The 18,124-nt window shown below is 39.7% G+C and overlaps 1 non-coding gene across 1 annotated transcript; it reads right to left on the bottom strand.

Annotated features, from left to right (window-relative positions):
• Positions 1-2,373: 2,373 nt before the first annotated feature.
• TRNAW-CCA lies at positions 2,374-2,447 on the bottom strand. The gene has a single exon. It is a non-coding gene; the product is annotated as a tRNA-Trp (tRNA).
• Between the last annotated feature and the right edge of the window lie 15,677 nt (positions 2,448-18,124).

Genomic DNA, 18,124 nt, shown 5'->3' with positions numbered 1-18,124 from the left:
AGACAAAGAAGGAAGAGTTGGGCCCCGTTGAGTTCTTATGTTTTCACGTCTATAACTTAGTTCATCCAATTTCTACAGGGATGAACCTAATCCTGAATATGAACCATAAAAAAATACCTATTAAACCGATCACAAGAATACCAGCTACAGTACCTATTACCCAAAGAGGAATCCTTCCAGTAGTATCAGCCATTTATCCCGCTTCCCTCCACATTTCATCGAGTGGTCATGCTAGAAACATAAACAGTCAGAGATAATTATGATATATAATCCATCCGAATGGGATAAGAAAATTACTACTCTTTGTTTTTTATTTTATTATTCTACGCTCTTTTCTTAATTTTACTTCATTTTAATTGAAGAAATAATTTGAAAATAAAACAGCAAGTACAAAAATGAGTAATAACCCTCAATAGAGACTGGTACGATTTAATTCAACATTTTGTTCGTTCGGATTTGATTGGGTCATAGCTCTATAAATAATTGAATTCAGTTTATCGTTGGATGAACTGCATTGCAGATATTGACCCCAAAAAAGAAACGGTAGGTACAGCTAGTCCATGAACAGCCAACCAGCGCACTGTAAAAATTGGATAGGTCCTATCTATAGTCATTGGGTCCTCCTAAAAAGATCTTCTAAACTCGTCGAGTTGTTCCAAAGAATCAAAACGACATGTTATTAATGGAATGCCCTGTCGGCTCTCTGTAAAATACTCGTTTGGACGAGGGCTCCCAAACACATCGTAAGCTAAACCGGTGTTGACGAATAACCAGCCCACAATGAATAGGGAAGGTATAGTAATGCTATGAATGACCCAGTATCGAATACTGGTAATAATATCAGCAAAAGAACGTTCTCCTGTGCTTCCAGACATACTGAACTCCAGATATTCTTGTAGGGAATCGATTCTGTAAAAGATTAATTAGTAAATTCAAATTCACTGAGATTACATCTTTGTGAGATCGTCAATAAAGAACCAAGGGTATTTTTAGAGTCTACAGAATCAGTATAGCTATCATTCTTCTGACACAGCAACGCAATTTGAATTAGTATAGAACTGAAGTGTTAGATAATTTCCAGTAACAAGAAAAGGAAGAATAGTTTTGGATCAATTCAAAAGATCAACAAATAATAAAAAAATAATAATACTAAATCTTTGGAATGCGTGTATTGTTTTGTTGTATTCAATTTAAAGGTTTTTTCTTTCTTTAACTAACTACAAAGATGATGAGTTTTTCACTCTATTTTCTATATAATATCGAAAGAAAAAAAAAAACTAAAACCTAGAAAGGAAACGATAATAGAAATTGCTAATTACAAGTTTTAAAAATCTAGTTAAAATAAATAACTTTTTTTTGACTGATCTCGTTCTCCGTGTAGGATACTGCTTCTTGGTTTAATTTCATAGATTAAATGAAGAAAACTGCTCTACTATATTAAAAATTGAATTTATTTCAATTTGAATAAATGTAGAAGGGGGCGTATTCTAGGTTCTAAGGTCACTTAAAAAAAAGAATCAAACAACTTTTTAAAAAAATTTTACATGTTTATTCAAAAAAAGTTCTATGTTTTAACTGAAGTTATATAATAGAGTTATCTTTTTTACGTATTATTTTTTCTTATTAATTTCTTAAAGAGTTTTTCAATGAATCAGTTACGTGAATTCTGAATCCTGAGATGGTGCAGATGCCAAAGACGATGAATTTCGTTTTTTCTTTTTCTCTATTTTTGTTCATACCACCGATAATGCTTGATAACACACAAATTTTCTATCTAATTTTTTTTAAAACTTCGGGAAGTACTTTAGAAACATATGTATAAAAAACATATTTTATTGAGTCCCTTCATGCCTACTATAACTAGTTATTTCGGTTTTCTACTAGCAGCTTTAACTATAACCTCAGTTCTATTTATTGGTCTACGCAAAATACGACTTATTTGAAATTAATTGAATGAATCTTTTTTGATCAAAAAAGATTTATATGGTATTTCATATGTTTGATAGTTCCTTACCATGTTAATTACCCAACTTTGGCCATTGAGATTCGTCGGCAATACAGATTAAGAGCTAGGAATAGATAGTACCTCTCTTTTCTCCCTTTCAAAAATGAAAACAAAAGAAAATTGAAATGATTGAAGTTTCTTTATTTGGAATCGTCTTAGGTCTAATTCCTATTACTTTGGCTGGATTATTCGTAACTGCTTATTTACAATACAGACATGGTGATCAGTTGGACTTTTGATTAATTAACATCTCTTTTTTTTTACTGACCTCCTTCTTGCTTTCATATGCGGGAGGTCGAATTTAGATTGCTGCTCAATTATTTGCGAACAGTGGAATTTTGACACAATCTAATAAACAAGAGTGACATCACGCTCTGTAGGATTTGAACCTATGACATTGGGTTTTGGAGACCCACGTTCTACCGAACTGAACTAAGAGCGCTTTTCTTGTTTTTTCTAAAAAAATGAAAAGGCTAGAAAGAGGACATTCTTTAACTCGAATCGATTTTGTACGTATATACTATATCATAGTATATCTTAAAATTCATAATTTTATGTATGTCCAATTTTATTAAAAAAAGATAAATCTAAAATAGATTCCTCGTTACTGCTCTTCTGAGCAGTAATTAGGTAGGGATGACATGATTTGAACCCGTGACATTCTGTACCCAAAACAAACGCGCTACCAAGCTGCGCTACATCCCTTTCGATTGGTTTACAATGTCATTGTAAACAATTCCTATCTTGTTTTCCACATCCTTCTTTTTTTTTGTTTCATATCAGATAACAAACATATATATAATTATAATTAAAAAAATTAGTTTTTTTAGGCAAATCCTATCAATTTCAAATTTACATAAAAAGCGCTTCCATTTGAAAATGGAATCTATAAGATCCTTCTAGTAGACAATATTTCAATTCTAATTTTGAAGATGGGAGGGTGGGGGGGGGTTACATATACAAATACAAGAACTTCTTAACTACATGTACATCTATAGTTATATATATTACTATATATATTGTAATACAATAAAGAAGAAAGAAGGAGGATTTCAAATGCGAGATCTAAAAAATATCTTTCTGTAGCACCGGTACTAAGTACTCTATGGTTCGTTTCGTTAGCAGGTTTATTAATAGAGATTAATCGTTTATTTTCAGATGCATTAACATTTTCCTTTTTGTAATTCTAGTTATTAACATCAGAAAGGATAAAAAGATTTAGAGATACGATCGGGGAATAACCCCCCCCCCCTTTTTCTAATTCTTTTTTATTCTAAAAAAAGAATTAGAAAAAAAAGGGGGCCGAAAGGTCATAAAAACGAGGGTTCAGGATCCAATTAAAAAAAAGTGTTTCTAGGGAAAGAGTATCCTACGAGATACTTAAAAAATACTGTACAAAGATTTGAAATATAGTTTTCAAAAAATCATTATATTACTTATTATTTTCTTTTTATTTAATTACTAATTAATATTCATTGTAACGAAACATTTAAGACATTTTTTTGAGTTAATTAATAGCTTCTATTTATTTTTTTGTTCTTGTTCTTTATGGACCCTAAAATTAAAATAGAAGATTGGGGGTGAATCATAAATCCAAAGGAGGTTTTATGGCCAAAGGTAAAGATGTTCGAGTAACAATTAATTTGGAAAGTACCAGTTGTGTTCGAAATGATATTAAGAAAGAATCGGCTGGAATTTCCAAATATATTACTCAAAAGAATCGGCATAACACTCCTAGTCGATTGGAATTGAGAAAATTCTGTCCCTATTGTTATAAACATACAATTCATGGGGAAATCAAGAAATAGATAAAATTGAGTGCTTGTATGTCAAATTTTATTTTAAGAACAGGAATAATGAAAGTATCTACGTATTATTACATATATATAAATATAAACAAATAAAATAATAGAAAGAAATCAAATCCTATATTTTTAATTCTATATAAAAACTCTATCCTATATAGAAATAGAAATCCTTTTTATTTTGATCCGATCAAAATAGGATTTTATAGGTAAGGAATAAAAAATTATGAATAAATCTAAGCGACCTTTTACTAAATCCAAGCGATCTTTTCGTCGGCATTTGCCCCCGATCCAATCGGGGAATCGAATTGATTATAGAAACATGAGTTTCATTAGTCGATTTATTAGTGAACACGGAAAAATATTATCTAGACGGGTGAATAGAGTAACTTTAAAACAACAACAATTAATTACTATTGCTATAAAACAAGCTCGTACTTTATCTTTGTTACCTTTTCTTAATAATCAGAAACAATTTGAAAGAAGTGAGTCGACCACTAGAACTACTAGCCTTAGAACCAGAAAAAATAGACTTATTCTTCAATTGAATAACTAATCTGAAGGAATTAAAAAAGAGGTTAATATTTTGTTCAACAAATCCAATCAAGAATCAAAATTTGATTTTTACGTCTGTTTCAGTCATAAAAAAAAAAGAATCGTCGAAAAGAAAAAGAAAAAGTCTTTTTTTAGCGACTATATACCCTCGTTTTGTTTTGACGACTTTTTTTTTATAATCCTAATTTCTACTCTACCCTCCCCGAGCTTATTCTACTTAAGAACTCTATTTCAAATATTTTAGTGGATTTCTTCCAATCCCCTCATTTTTTTATCTCATTTGAAATCTTATAAAGACAACTCCCATTTAATGCTATTGATAAAAAAGATTTGTCTAAGTCACTTCATTTCTTTTTGTCCAAGTTACTTCTCTTTTTGTCTAACTCACTTCCTTTTTTCTTTGTGAGTTTCAAGAATATCCCCATTCATAAGACTGAGATCCACATCTATGAATTGAAAGGTCCGAACGATCAACCCTGCAATCAGTTGTTAGAATCAATAGGTCTTCAAATCGTTCATTTTAAAAAAATTGAAACCCTTTTTATTGGATGATCATAATACTTCTCAAAAATCGAAATTCTTGATCAATGGAGGAACAATATCACCATTTTTGTTCAATAAGATACCAAAGTGGATGATTGGCTCATTCCATACAAGAAAGAATCGCAGGAAATCTTTTGATAACACAGATTCCTATTTCTCAATCGTATCCCACGATCAAGACAATTGGCTGAATCCCGTAAAACCATTTCAGAGAAGTTCATTGATATCTTCTTTTTCTAAAGCAAATCGACTTCGATTCTTGAATAATCCACATCACTTCTGCTTCTATTGTAACAAAAACATGCTTTTTTGGAGAGAGATACTATTTCACCTTCGTCAATCGAGTCACAAGTATCTAACATATTCATATCTAACGATTTTCCACAAAGTGGTGACGAAAGGTATAACTTGTAAAAATCTTTCCATTTTCCAATTTGATCCGATCCATTAGTTCGTAGAGCTATTTACTCGATTGCAGACATTTCTGGAACACCTCTAATAGAGGGACAAAGAGTAAATTTGGAAAGAACGTATTGTCAAACTCTTTCAGATATGAATCTATCCGATTCAGAAGAGAAGAGCTTGCATCAGTATCTTATTTTCAATTCAAACGTGGGTTTGATTCACACTCCATGTTCTGAGAAATATTTACAGAGGAAAAAACGGAGTCTTTGCCTAAAAAAATGCGTTGACAAAGGGCAGATGGATAGAACCTTTCAACGAGATAGTGCTTTTTCAACTCTTTTATCATGAGTTTTCATGAATTTTAATTAATTTTTGGAGCACTTTTGGAAGTGGCCAGAAATGTAGCTGGAGACTTCCCAAAGGTACTTGGTATGTGGGGATGGTTGGCTGAATGACTAAGTACCAAAAGGAAAAGTCTATGCAGGTATAAGAGAGCTGTACGAGTAGACGGGGAGCTGGGCGAAGATACCTCGCAGCTCTATCAGCTGGAAGAGGGTAGATGGAACCTCAAGTGAAGTGGTTCAGCTCAGCTAGCTGGATGAGCTAACTAAACAGCTAAGTCAACTGGGACAATGAGCTAACAAGCTTCGTGGATGTGGCAAAGGTATGATCTAGCAATGTTGCATAGATCTAGATAGAATGGTTAGGGTAATGGAACCTCGGATTTGTATGATTTGATTTGGGATCATGATCGACCTTGGAGCTAGCTGGTAGTTGAGTATACTAACCATTAGCTGAGGTGATTCGACCAGGCAAGTATTATATTGGCTGTAGACCAATTGTTAAGTAGAGAATATCCTCTGCGTATGAGTTAAAATGATCTAAGCTAGGGAATGACTAAGTTAGTCTTAAGCTAAGGTCTAAGTTAGCCCTCGCCTATGGGCGATGATACAGATAAAGGGTAAAATTTTGAGAGGTTCGGTCAGTGTATGGACCAAGCGACGTGAGGTATCGACCTCGGCTTAGGCAGCCGGGTCGGGGCCTTACAGATTTGGCTGATCAAAGTGCATGAACTAATCAACAGAGTCGATCAGTCCATCAGTACGGTCGCCGGTACGTCCAGTATGAGCCAATCGAGCCAAAAGAGAGAATTCTCGATCATTTTGTGAAACCTCATGATCCAAGTCAAGTCTGGCATGATCTTTCTCAAGTCTGGCATGATAATTCTCAAGCCTGTCATGCAAGTCAATTCTGGCTTAGCTATCAGTCTTGGCTTGTCGAGTTAGCCGGGAGAGACAGGCTTTAGTTCGGTCAGTTCGAGCATCTAGTCGAGGATCTGGACGAAGCTCCAATCCGGACGTTCGCGGGTCGAGCCGATAGACGGCCCGGTCGATCTGTCTGATCTGATCGGTAGGATGAACCTCAGCTGGGATGTCTGGAACATTCTGATCGGTCGGGTCCATGGACTGGGGCACATCATTCCCTCCTTCTTTAAAAGGCTTTGTCCACAAATATGGATCATCTACAAGAAAAGGAGAAAGATCAGACACATTAAAGCTTGAAGAAATATCATACTTACCTTGCAAATCAAGCTGATAGGCATTGTCATTGATCTTTCTAAGGATCTGAAATGGACCATCGACCCGAGGCATAAGTTTAGACTTTCTTTCTTCTGGAAACCGTTCCTTCCTCAAGTAAACCCAAACAAGATCACCCTTCTCAAAGATCACCTCTTTTCTCTTCCTGTTGGCATATGTTTTGTACCCTTTGGTTTTGGCTGCAATGTTTGCATGAACCTGCTCATGTAACTTCTTGATAGTGTCTGCTTTCCTTTTGCCATCTGTGCTAACTCTTTCACTCAAAGGCAAAGGCAAAAGATCAAGTGGAGATAAAGGATTAAAGCCATAAATGACTTCAAGAGGAGAGAACTTAGTAGCAGAATGCATAGCATGGTTATAAGCAAACTCAACATGAGGCAAACATTCTTCCCAAAGCTTAAGGTTTTTCTTCACCAATGATCTAAGCAATGCAGACAAAGTTCTATTCACTACTTCAGTTTGGCCATCAGTTTGTGGGTGACAAGTCGTAGAGAACATCAATCTGGTTCCTAATTTAGACCACAAAGTTTTCCAAAAATAGCTAAGGAACTTAGCATCACGATCAGAGACAATGGTCTTAGGCATTCCATGCAATCTAACAATTTCCCTAAAGAACAATTCAGCAACTTGAACAGCATCATCAATTTTATGACATGGAATGAAATGAGCCATTTTCGAAAACCTATCCACAACCACAAAGATGGAGTCTCGGCCAGTTTTAGTCCTAGGCAAACCAAGAACAAAATCCATAGAAATATCTACCCAAGGATCAGAAGGAATGGGTAGAGCCGAATACAAACCGTGATTAGATGTCTTGGTTTTGGATTTCTTGCAGATCACACATCGGCCACAAATCCTCTCAACGTCCTTCATCAAGCTTGGTCAGTAGAAGTGATCATAAACCGTCTTGTATGTCTTCTTGACTCCAAAGTGTCCCATAAGACTTCCTCCATGAGATTTCCTGAGAAACAATTACCTCAAAGAACGTTGGGGCACACACAAGCGGTTATCAAAGAACAAAAATCCAGAATTTTGATAGTATTTTCCACAAGCCACTTTGGAACATTTCTGAAATATTTCTTTGAAATCCGGATCAGTCACATACAAGTCTTTGATAAATTCAAAACCAAGTAGTTTAGTTTCAAGGGCTGAAAGAAGAATATACCTTCGGGACAAAGCATCAGCCACAACATTTTTCTTACCTTGCTTGTACTTGATAACATAAGGAAATGTCTCAATAAACTCAATCCAACGTGCGTGTCTCTTGTTCAGCTTCTGTTGACCATTAAGATGTCTCAAGGACTGGTGGTCCGTGTGGATAACAAACTCCGTAGGCCAAAGATAGTGTTGCCACGTTTGGAGAGCTCTCACCAAAGCATATAGCTCCTGGTCATAGGTGGGGTAGTTGAGTGTGGCGCCTCCAAGCTTCTCACTGAAGTAAGCAATGGGTTTCCTATCCTGCATCAAGACAGCACCAATCCCAACTTCGGAAGCATCACATTCAGTCTCAAAAATTTTAGAAAAATCAGGAAGTACAAGTAAAGGAGCATGAGTCAACTTCACTTTTAACATCTGAAAAACTTTTTCTTGGGCTTGTTCCCATTTGAAACCGACGTTCTTCTTGATCACATCAGTCACTGGAGCAGCAATGGAACTGAAGTCCGGAACAAACCGTCTATAGAAACCGGCCAGATCATGAAAGCTTCTTACCTCGCCCACGGTCGAAGGACTCGGCCAGTCTCGGATGGCTTTGATTTTTTTCTCGTCCACTCTAAGTCCATCAGCACCTACAACAAAACCTAAGAACAACACGTAATCTGTTCCAAAAGAGCATTTACCAAGATTGGCAAAGAGTTTTTCTTTCCTAAGAACTTCAAGAACAGATTTTAGATGCATCTTATGATCTTCAAGGTTTTTGCTATAGACAAGAATGTCATCAAAGTATACAACCACAAAATGACCAATGAATGACCACAAGACATGATTCATCAAACGCATGAAATTGCTAGGTGCATTAGTAAGACCAAATGGCATAACAAGCCATTCATACAATCCTAACTTGGTTTTAAATGCGGTTTTCCACTCATCACCTTCTTTCATCCTAATCTGGTGATAACCACTTTTCAAATCAGTTTTAGAAAAGACACATGATCCATGCAACTCATCAAGCATGCCGTCTAACCTAGGAATGTGATGCCTATACTTTACCGTGATGTTGTTGATGGCATGACAGTCCACACACATGCACCAAGAACCATCCTTTTTGGGCACGAGAAGGACAGGAACGGCACAAGGACTTTGAGGCTTTCCCGGATGTAGCCTTTCTCAAGTAGGTCATCAATTTGTTTCTGAAGTTCCTTGGTCTCCACCGGATTGGTACGGTAAGCTGGCCGGTTTGGTAGAGACGCGCCTGGAACAAGGTCGATCTGATGCTTAATGCCTCGTACTGGAGGTAATCCCTTAGGATTCTCATCTGGAAAAACATCAGAATACTTCTGCAAAACTACTAAAAGTTCACTCGGAATCTTCGGTGCAAGGTCAGAAGAAGAAACCATAAACGATTATTTGTACACAAGTAAAAGGAATGGCTTTTGAGAGTAAAGAGATATCTTGACCTGACTTTGTTTGATATAAAAATTGGATTTCCGTTGGGATGATTCAGGTTCATCTGGCTTGGGTTCCTTGTCACGGTTCCTCTTGAGCTGGATCTGATCTTGATGAACCTCCAAAGGTGTCAAAGGAACAAGCGTGATCTTCTTCCCTTTATGATCAAAGGAGTGTCGGTTTGTGAAGACATCATGCACGGCTCTCTTATCAAATTGCCATGGCCGGCCCAAGAGAATGTGGCTTGCGTCCATAGGAAGAACGTTGTAAACGACCTTGTCCTCATATCGGCCAATGGTAATAGGGACAGTGACTTCCTCTTTCACATACTGTTCTCCAGCCTCGTTTAGCCATTCCAACCTGAAAAGACGAGAGAGAGGCCGAGTAGCAAGTCCTAGTTTCCTGACAAGAGTGTCACTAGCAACATTAGTACAACTCCCACCATCAATAATCAAAGAGCAAACCTTTTCAGAAACTAAACGTCGAGATTGAAAGAGATTCTCCCTTTGTTCCTTTTCATTGTTTTTGGGTTGGACACTCAGAGTTCTTCTTGTGACAAGTAGAGGACCATGCCCTGGATAGTCGAAGCAAGGCTCCTCATCATAGATCGGGTCAGACTCATCATCAAAGGCTGGGTCGGAACCATCGACAAAGCGGCCGTCCGTCTCATCGAAGATAGACTCGACCATGCCTTTCCTAGCAACGAGTAGTGGCCCATGATGCGGATATCCAGAGGACTCGTCCTCTTCATCAAAGATCAGATCAAAATCTTCCTTGTTCTCCAATTCATCATCAGATTCAACTTCTCCATTCTCCATAAGAATCATCACTCGTTGGTTGGGACAGTTTTTGGCAAAGTGTCCTAGACCTAGACATTTGAAACACCTAATGTCTCTTGCTCGGCCAGAAATATCAACTGCCTTTCCTTTGTCATCACGAGCAGAGACATCAGTTTTAAAAGCATTATGTGTTGTGGAAGAAGACTTACCTTTTTCTTGGTAGCTTGGCTTAGGAGAAAATGCCGGTTTAGGAGAGTAGGCCGGTTTAGAGCTAATGGCCGGCTTTGAGAAACTCTTCCTCTTAACTTGTTGCTCGATTAAGATGGCCTTGTGTAGCATCTGTTCCACACTACCATACTCTTGAAGCTCTATACGGTCTTGGATGTCGCGGTTGAGGCCAGGGAGGAACCCAGCCATAGTGGCGTCCATGGGCTCATCTACATCAGCCTTGATCATCAAAGTTTCCATCTCCTGGTGGTAGTATTCCACAGACTTAGTGCCTTGAAGCAAACGTCTGAGTTTCTGGTGGAGGTCTCGGTGATAATGAGCAGGAACAAATCATCTCCTCATCAGCATGGAAAACTCATCCCATGTCTCAATCGGTCTCTCACCTGTTCTCCTCCTGTGGGTCACAACTTGATCATACCAATTAATAGCATAGCATAGCCAGAGAATTCAGTAACAACTAGTCTAACTTTCTTAAGTTCAGAAAAGTTTTGACAATCAAAGATATGTTCAATTTTTCTTTCCCATTAAAGAAAAATATCAAGATCATTTTTACCCTCAAAAGGTGGGATTTTTAGTTTCAAACCACTTAACTATCATCCGTACGTTCATTTCTTGCAAAAAGATTGACATCACCTGGATCTCGGGTTCTAGGACCTCTTCTTGGACGGTATACTGATCTGGCCTCGTCCTCTTGGTCATCCTCCTCTCGGATCTCATTGTCGGACCGAGTGTTCCTACGCGGACGGTCTCTTCTTGCTCCGGCTCTAGAAGAAGCTTGGCTGGCCTGGATCTCATCAAGCCTCTGGTGGATCTGATCTAAACATGTGTTCAACATGTTAGACATAGAATCATTCAAGGCACGCATTTGAAGATTAGACAATCCAGCAACTGAGTTTCCGGGACGGTTCCGTTCATCATCACTACTCATGGTCCCTGAAATTTCTTAAACGCAAAACATTAGATAAAAATCCTCACTCTCTCAAGTGTTTGATCCTCACCCACACACGTGTTTCTCTCAGAATTTGGATGGTCACACAACAAGTTTTCACTCAAAGTTCTAAGAAGAACAAATCAAAGAAACTCAATGGACAAAATCCAAGCAAACACAAGGGAATTTTGAAAGAGAGAAAGATAAGAGACTTTTGGTTTTGGGAATCCGTTTTAACCACCTCAAAGGCTGGATTTCTCCTCAGCCAGCAGGCTTTCTCTTCCACCACCAATCCCCAAATGAAAAAAAAAACTTTTCGATTTTTTTTTTTTTTTGATAGATCTTTTCTTTTTTTTTTGATACATTGAAGATGGTAATGAGGGGCCTGTATTCAAGATAGATAGATGAAGAATGTTTATGAAGAAATGAAAAATGAGAAAGATGAAAGATTTAGAAGATACCAAACGAGTGGCTCTGATACCACTTGAAGGACCCTAAGATCGGCTCACTCAAATGGATAAGATTTGGATATGAACTCCAGATGGAGAACTAGATGGAATGAAGGTTCTCACGAAGGATGCGGATTGGCCTTCGATATTCCCGACTCCAAATGGTGCTTGATATGACTCACAAGACCACCAAGTGAAGGATCTCTCGTCGTTGCTTGATATGACTCACAAGACCAACGATTTGAGGATGTGTTTACTTGGATATGACTCACCAAGAAACAAGACAAGTTCTTAAACGAAGAACAATGAGTTTAACTCAAACTTTAGACAAAATCGATTTCTGATTATTAAAATGAAAAGAGTTTCATACTTATAGAATTTTGTAGATCTAGGAATTAAATAAAAAAGTAGATCTAGATCTAGATCTAGTCTTTAATACGAAAATAAAGAGATAAGACTAGACAAGGTGACTGTTTGGCTTCTATCCAGATTCGTTGTATCCTGAAGCATGAACCGCGGTAAGGAGAACGACGAATGTGGGACTGTCCGTATGAACCACCATGTCCAGATCATGAACCAGACTGGACCAAGTGCGTCCTATGTCTTCAGAAAGGTGAAGGATCCTTGCCTTAGTGAGATTTGGCTGATCAAATTGCATGAACTGATCAAAAGGGTCGATCAGTCCATCAGTACGGTCGCCGGTACGTGCAATATGAGCCAATCGAGCCAAAAGAGAGAAGTCTCGATCATTTTGTGAAACCTCATGATCCAAGTCAAGTCTGGTATGATCTTTCTCAAGTCTGGCATGATCTTTCTCAAGTCTGGCATGATCCAAGTCAAGTCTGGCTTGGCTATCAGTCTTGGCTTGTCGAGTTGGCCGGGAGAGACAGGCTTCAGTTTGGTCAGTTCGAGCATCTGGTCGAGGATCTGGACGAAGCTCCAATCCGGACGTTCGCGGGTCGAGCCGATAGACGGCCCGCTCGATCTGTCTGATCTGATCGGTAGGATGAACCTCAGTAGGGACGTCTGAAACGTTCTGATCGGTCTGGTCCATGGACTGGGGCACATCACTACGGGTTCAAAACGACCTTTGGGTCCTTAGCTACCTATGGGTTCAAAACGACCTCCGGGTCCAGAGCAACCTACGGGTTCAAAATGACCTCCGAGTCCAGAGCAACCTACGGGTTCAAAACGACCTTTGGGTCCAGAGCAACCTTCGGGTTCAAAACGACCTTAGGGTTCAAGAGTGACCTCTAGGTCCAAAAAGAGGCCTCCGAATCCGAAAAGAGGCCTCCGGGTCTGAAGCAAAAGTCTACGGACTCATCATGGGACATCCATAAGTAACCTACCTAAAGGTGGTGGAATGTGATATGTCCATGCATTCAAGTCTACGAACTTATTTCATTAATATCGTCAATAACCTACCCCAGGGGGTGGAATATGATACTTATTTGCATACGAGGCCTACTTCAGAGTGGCCGAGCGCAACATCTAAACCGACATTGATAGTGGCTTACCTCTGGGGGCAGAGAGCAATGTTGCATAAAAATAAGAGTAGCTTATTCACGGGAGTAGAGCTCGATAAACATCCTAAGACCTATGAGTTCTTGGAAGAAAGTCCTTAAAACCTATGGGTTCCTCGACTAAAGTCCTTGAAACCTACGGTTTCCTGGATGAATATCCTTAAACCCTCTGGGTTCCGGGACAAAAATCCTTCCAACATCCGGGTTCGTTGACGAAAGTCCTTCCAACCTCAGGGTTCCTGGACAAAAGTCCTTAAAACCTACAGGTTCTTGGACAAAACTCCTTAAAACCTTCGGGTTCCTGTACGAAAGTCCTTACAACCTTCGGGTCAAAGTCTATCCAACCTCCGGGTTCCTGGACGAAATTCTATGCAACCTCCAAGTTATTAAGAATCACATCCCTAAACCTATGGGTTTTAGGAGGATGTATCTCCAAACCTTCATATATTAGGAGAGCATGCCCAGGATCCTTCGGCTTCCATGAATGCATGATACAAGGTCAGCCAAGCATTGATAGTGGCCTACCTCCGGCGGCAGATTGCAATGTGATACACAGTTGAGAGTCTCCAAGAATCAATTTCAGGTTCAACTAACGTTCCACCTTCTTTATCCGGCATGGATACTACTGATCGCTGCAGATAATATGTCCAAGAGATCAACTCCGGTACCAAAAATCAGATAGGTTATCTCCCGGTACCAGGACAAACATGCCGAACGTCCCCTTGCCAGAAGTCAGGGTACAATCCTGAGACGAGGCTAAAAGCTACATCATCAAAACCTCATGGAGCAGGGAGTAGGCTAAACGCAAAAACCGGGACCGGCATGAAGACTTCAATGAAAGACCACTACATCTTTTACAAGCTCAACAAATGTCACAATCTTAACGACAAGATTTAAAAGAGGTGCATGCAAGACCAGCAGAATCAAGGATGAGGATCCCCAGTTTTGGCCTCTGGGTATTAATAAACCTCCTCGCCCTGCTGATCCTTAGCCTCGCCAAGATTCTCCTTCTCATAAATCCTGGGTCTTGACCCATATACTCCACATGATCAATGGAGCCATAAAATTCTCAAGAAATTCAAATTGAAGTCATGGCATGAACTAAAGCCGAGAGTAGCTATAGGAGCAGCACAAGCATCTTAGAAAAGAGAAGAAGAAAGTCTTATAAGACTGGTTCGATCTTGCGCGATAGTGTAAGGCTCCACATGCGATCAAGTGACCCTCACCAGGAAAGAAGGCACCACAAGCCTTTAGACCATGTAACTTTACTGCTAGGAAACTCTCCTACTTCGAGATAAGGATTCCCATGTGCAGGCCATCGGAATCGAGAGTACAACCAGATCCATGTGATCATCATCAGTCAGACAAAACACATGCCCATTGAAGCATGTCTGTATGTCTATATGCATTGGTCCAGGCCACGACATCACGCCCACGGGATGTACCGGCGAATATACTACTTGATTCAGACCATGTATCTATATTGAACCAAGGATTATTCTCAAGGCCATATATCTTCAGTCAGGCTATGAATCCTCTCAGACCATGTGCACGTACATCGAAGCACTGCCAACAAGATAGTTTGATGGCTCAAGCTTTAACTTCTTCTTTAGAACAAGGAACTTGATACTACGGTGCAACTCATGAGGTCTTATGAGGAAAATCATGTTATTTCCTGCCTTCAAACAGGAAACCAGAAAATAAGAGGCAAACTGTTGGGGAAAATAATCATTGAAGAGATTACTCCAGCTTCAAGGTTCCTGCCTCCGACTTCAAAGGTCTTATCCCCGGGCCAGGGTCCTGCCTCCGGCTTCCAGCTTCCAGACGGAGTGATTTCTCATGCTTTAGGATAATAGAATCTTCCTTAAGATAATGTAACCAGCTTAGACAAGAAGGAATCTTCCTGAATCCTTGATAAAGAGGAAGTATTTCAATATATATGATCATCCTTAAGAAAAATAAAAATATTCTATTATCTAAGGATATAATGAATTATTACAAATTCTAAGAGAGAGGCACGGCATCTCTTATAAATATAGGTTTCTTAAACCAAAAGAAAGGGTCCAAGACGTCCATCACCAGAGCTCACAATTCCACAGCGTCCAAGGCAATATTCCACACCTAGAAGACCTTCTTCTTCGACACGCCTAACAACAGGCAAATACCTGCAATTGCTATCAAAAAGATGAAGTTCAATGCTCATTGCAGCACGCTACAACTTCATCTATTGGCTCTGGCCACGATCTCATGTCCATCAGCAGGACGGCTCCATGTTCATTGTAGCATATCCACAAGTTTACCATCTGTTTCGGCCATGTGCTCTCTAGAACAAATGACTCATATCAACTACAGAACCACGTGCTCACTAGGCCACGTGCCACTAGACCACGTGCCCATCAGGCTACATGCCAATCTAGGCTGCGCGCCTCCAATCCATGAACTATGAACGGCTTGATTACTCACTTAAGGGTATGTAGGCAATCCCCACTGAAGGATGCAGCTATAAATCCAAACACATTCCATGGTTCCGTGACATAGCTCTCAAAAGATACCTTTAGAAGCAGGAACCATCGACTAACGATCCATCTCCCCTGCTGCTATGAGAGTATCCACGACATATACTGGCCCATACCCATATGGCAGTATCCTAGAAGTAGGATCTCTTGGTTTATCAACAATCAAAGTAGAGAAGACATTGCAACGACATGTCTCCTTCTCCCTATCATTACTTAGAGTTGAGCACGAATCGTGTCGACTCAAATATACCCTGACAAGTATCGATTGGTGTTCATCTGATTCCATCGATCGATATTCATCTATTGGCATCGGTCGACACCAATTTGAACTGCCGAAGCTCATAGAGCTTTCAACTTCAAAGTCTCCCTCCTGAAGCTTCTCCTCCTTAACCACTAGTCAGAAATAATCCTATATGATGGCATTCACGTGGTACTTCAGTGCTTCATCTCCTTTCCCCTTTATGAAGGTCTCTTGCTTCTTAACAGCTTCTCATGTCTGAACCACTTGTGTCTCCATCTTCTTTACATGTGTATTCAAAGATTCAAACTTTGCATTCAGCTATGAGTAGACAGCATCTATCTTCCCATTGACATGCACCATAAGCTTCTGCTGTCCCTCAAGAACTTGATCAATCATTGCTTCTATCTTGCTCTCTCGATTCTGTGGTGGTACTTTCTGATAGGAAGAGTTTCCATAATTTATGTTGCTGCTGTTGTTGAAGTTGTTGCTGTGGGGTTTCTCGAACTGTGAACTCTGGTTGAAGTTACTCCTCTGTCCATTCCCATAGGAGTTTTTGTATCAACTCTGATTCTCAGGTTTCTGATTTTGAAAACCAGTACCACTGATGAAATTCACATCCTCCTTAAAATCTCCGTCACTGTTGACATATGTAGTTTACATATCTCTGTAAAGCTAATGTGCTTCTTGAGAAGCTTGTGAACCCTGTCCAGTTTAGCCTTAACATCATCCAACTCCTCCTTTCCTAGGGTGGCCGATTTTCTCCTCTCAAAATCAGTGTTGTTGGTGCTAGTGCTAGATGCCAAGTTCTCAATCAGTCTCACAGCCTCCTCTGATTTCCTAGTGTTGAATTTGCCTTCACTAGATGTGTCCAGAGCCATCTGATATGCCAGCGCGATGCCTCTGAAGAAAGTGCTGAGCAGCTTCACTTCATTGAATCCATGGTGTGGACAGTCTCTCTGATAGGACTACAATCTGATCCATGAGCTTCTGAATGACTCTGTAGTCTTCTGAGTGAATGTAGCAATCTTCCTCCTTAAGTCCTCAGCTCGTGACTCATCAAAGAAATTGCATAGGAACGCATTCTTCATGTCAGCCCAGGATGTGAGAGATCCTGGTGCTAACTGCTTAAGCCAGCGCAAAGCTGAGCTTGCAGAAAAGATAGTCCTCAGAGAATCCATTGGCTTTAATGGCCAAAACCAGATCCTCAAACCGCCCTAGATGGTCCACAGGATGGTTGTGTGACTAACCACAGTATGGTGTCTGCGCCACGAGTGTAAAGTACTGGGGTTTCAGCATGAAATTGTTCCTCTGAATAGGAGGAGGACGAATAGCAGATCTGTTGGCGTAGTACTGATCTAGACGATTGTAGTCAGCCAACGTTCTGGGTCGAGCAGCCTAGTCTACAACTTGAGGAACTGCATGCGCTTCATCATCTTGATCATCTAACCTCTGACTTGCTGCATTACGCAGATGACCATCCTGGTCATGTAGGTCTCCATTCTCATCCCGCTCTAGTATTAAAGTCGCAGCCATGTGTCGTGTTGGGGCCAAAAACGGTTACGACGGAATTACCACCCGAAAATCCCCGGAGATCGTATTTCCGAAAGAGATAGTAAAAAGAAGGATACAACTTTCGTAAAATATAACCAATACAGAGTTTTTACGAAGAAGTATCCTTGAAGATTCAAACCAAAGTTCGGGCTCGCTGCGTAGCGATCGAGCTCGAGCCAAAGTTCGGTCGCTGCGTAGCGATTGAACCCTTCCGAACATCGATACAACACCAATCCATGCATTCTCGTCAACCCTTCGAATGCTATCTCCCGGAGACCGTAGCAAGCTCAGTCCATGTCTTCCGCTATTCTAACTCATCGATCAAACTTCGCGGATTAGAAACCGCGGAAAATTCGTAGTAAACGTGTCGAGTCGGTAGACGGCCCAAAGGTAC

Source organism: Brassica napus, chromosome A6 (genome assembly GCF_020379485.1).
Source record: "Brassica napus cultivar Da-Ae chromosome A6, Da-Ae, whole genome shotgun sequence".
Lineage (NCBI taxonomy): Eukaryota > Viridiplantae > Streptophyta > Magnoliopsida > Brassicales > Brassicaceae > Brassica > Brassica napus.
This window is presented reverse-complemented; position numbering and strand designations above follow the sequence as displayed.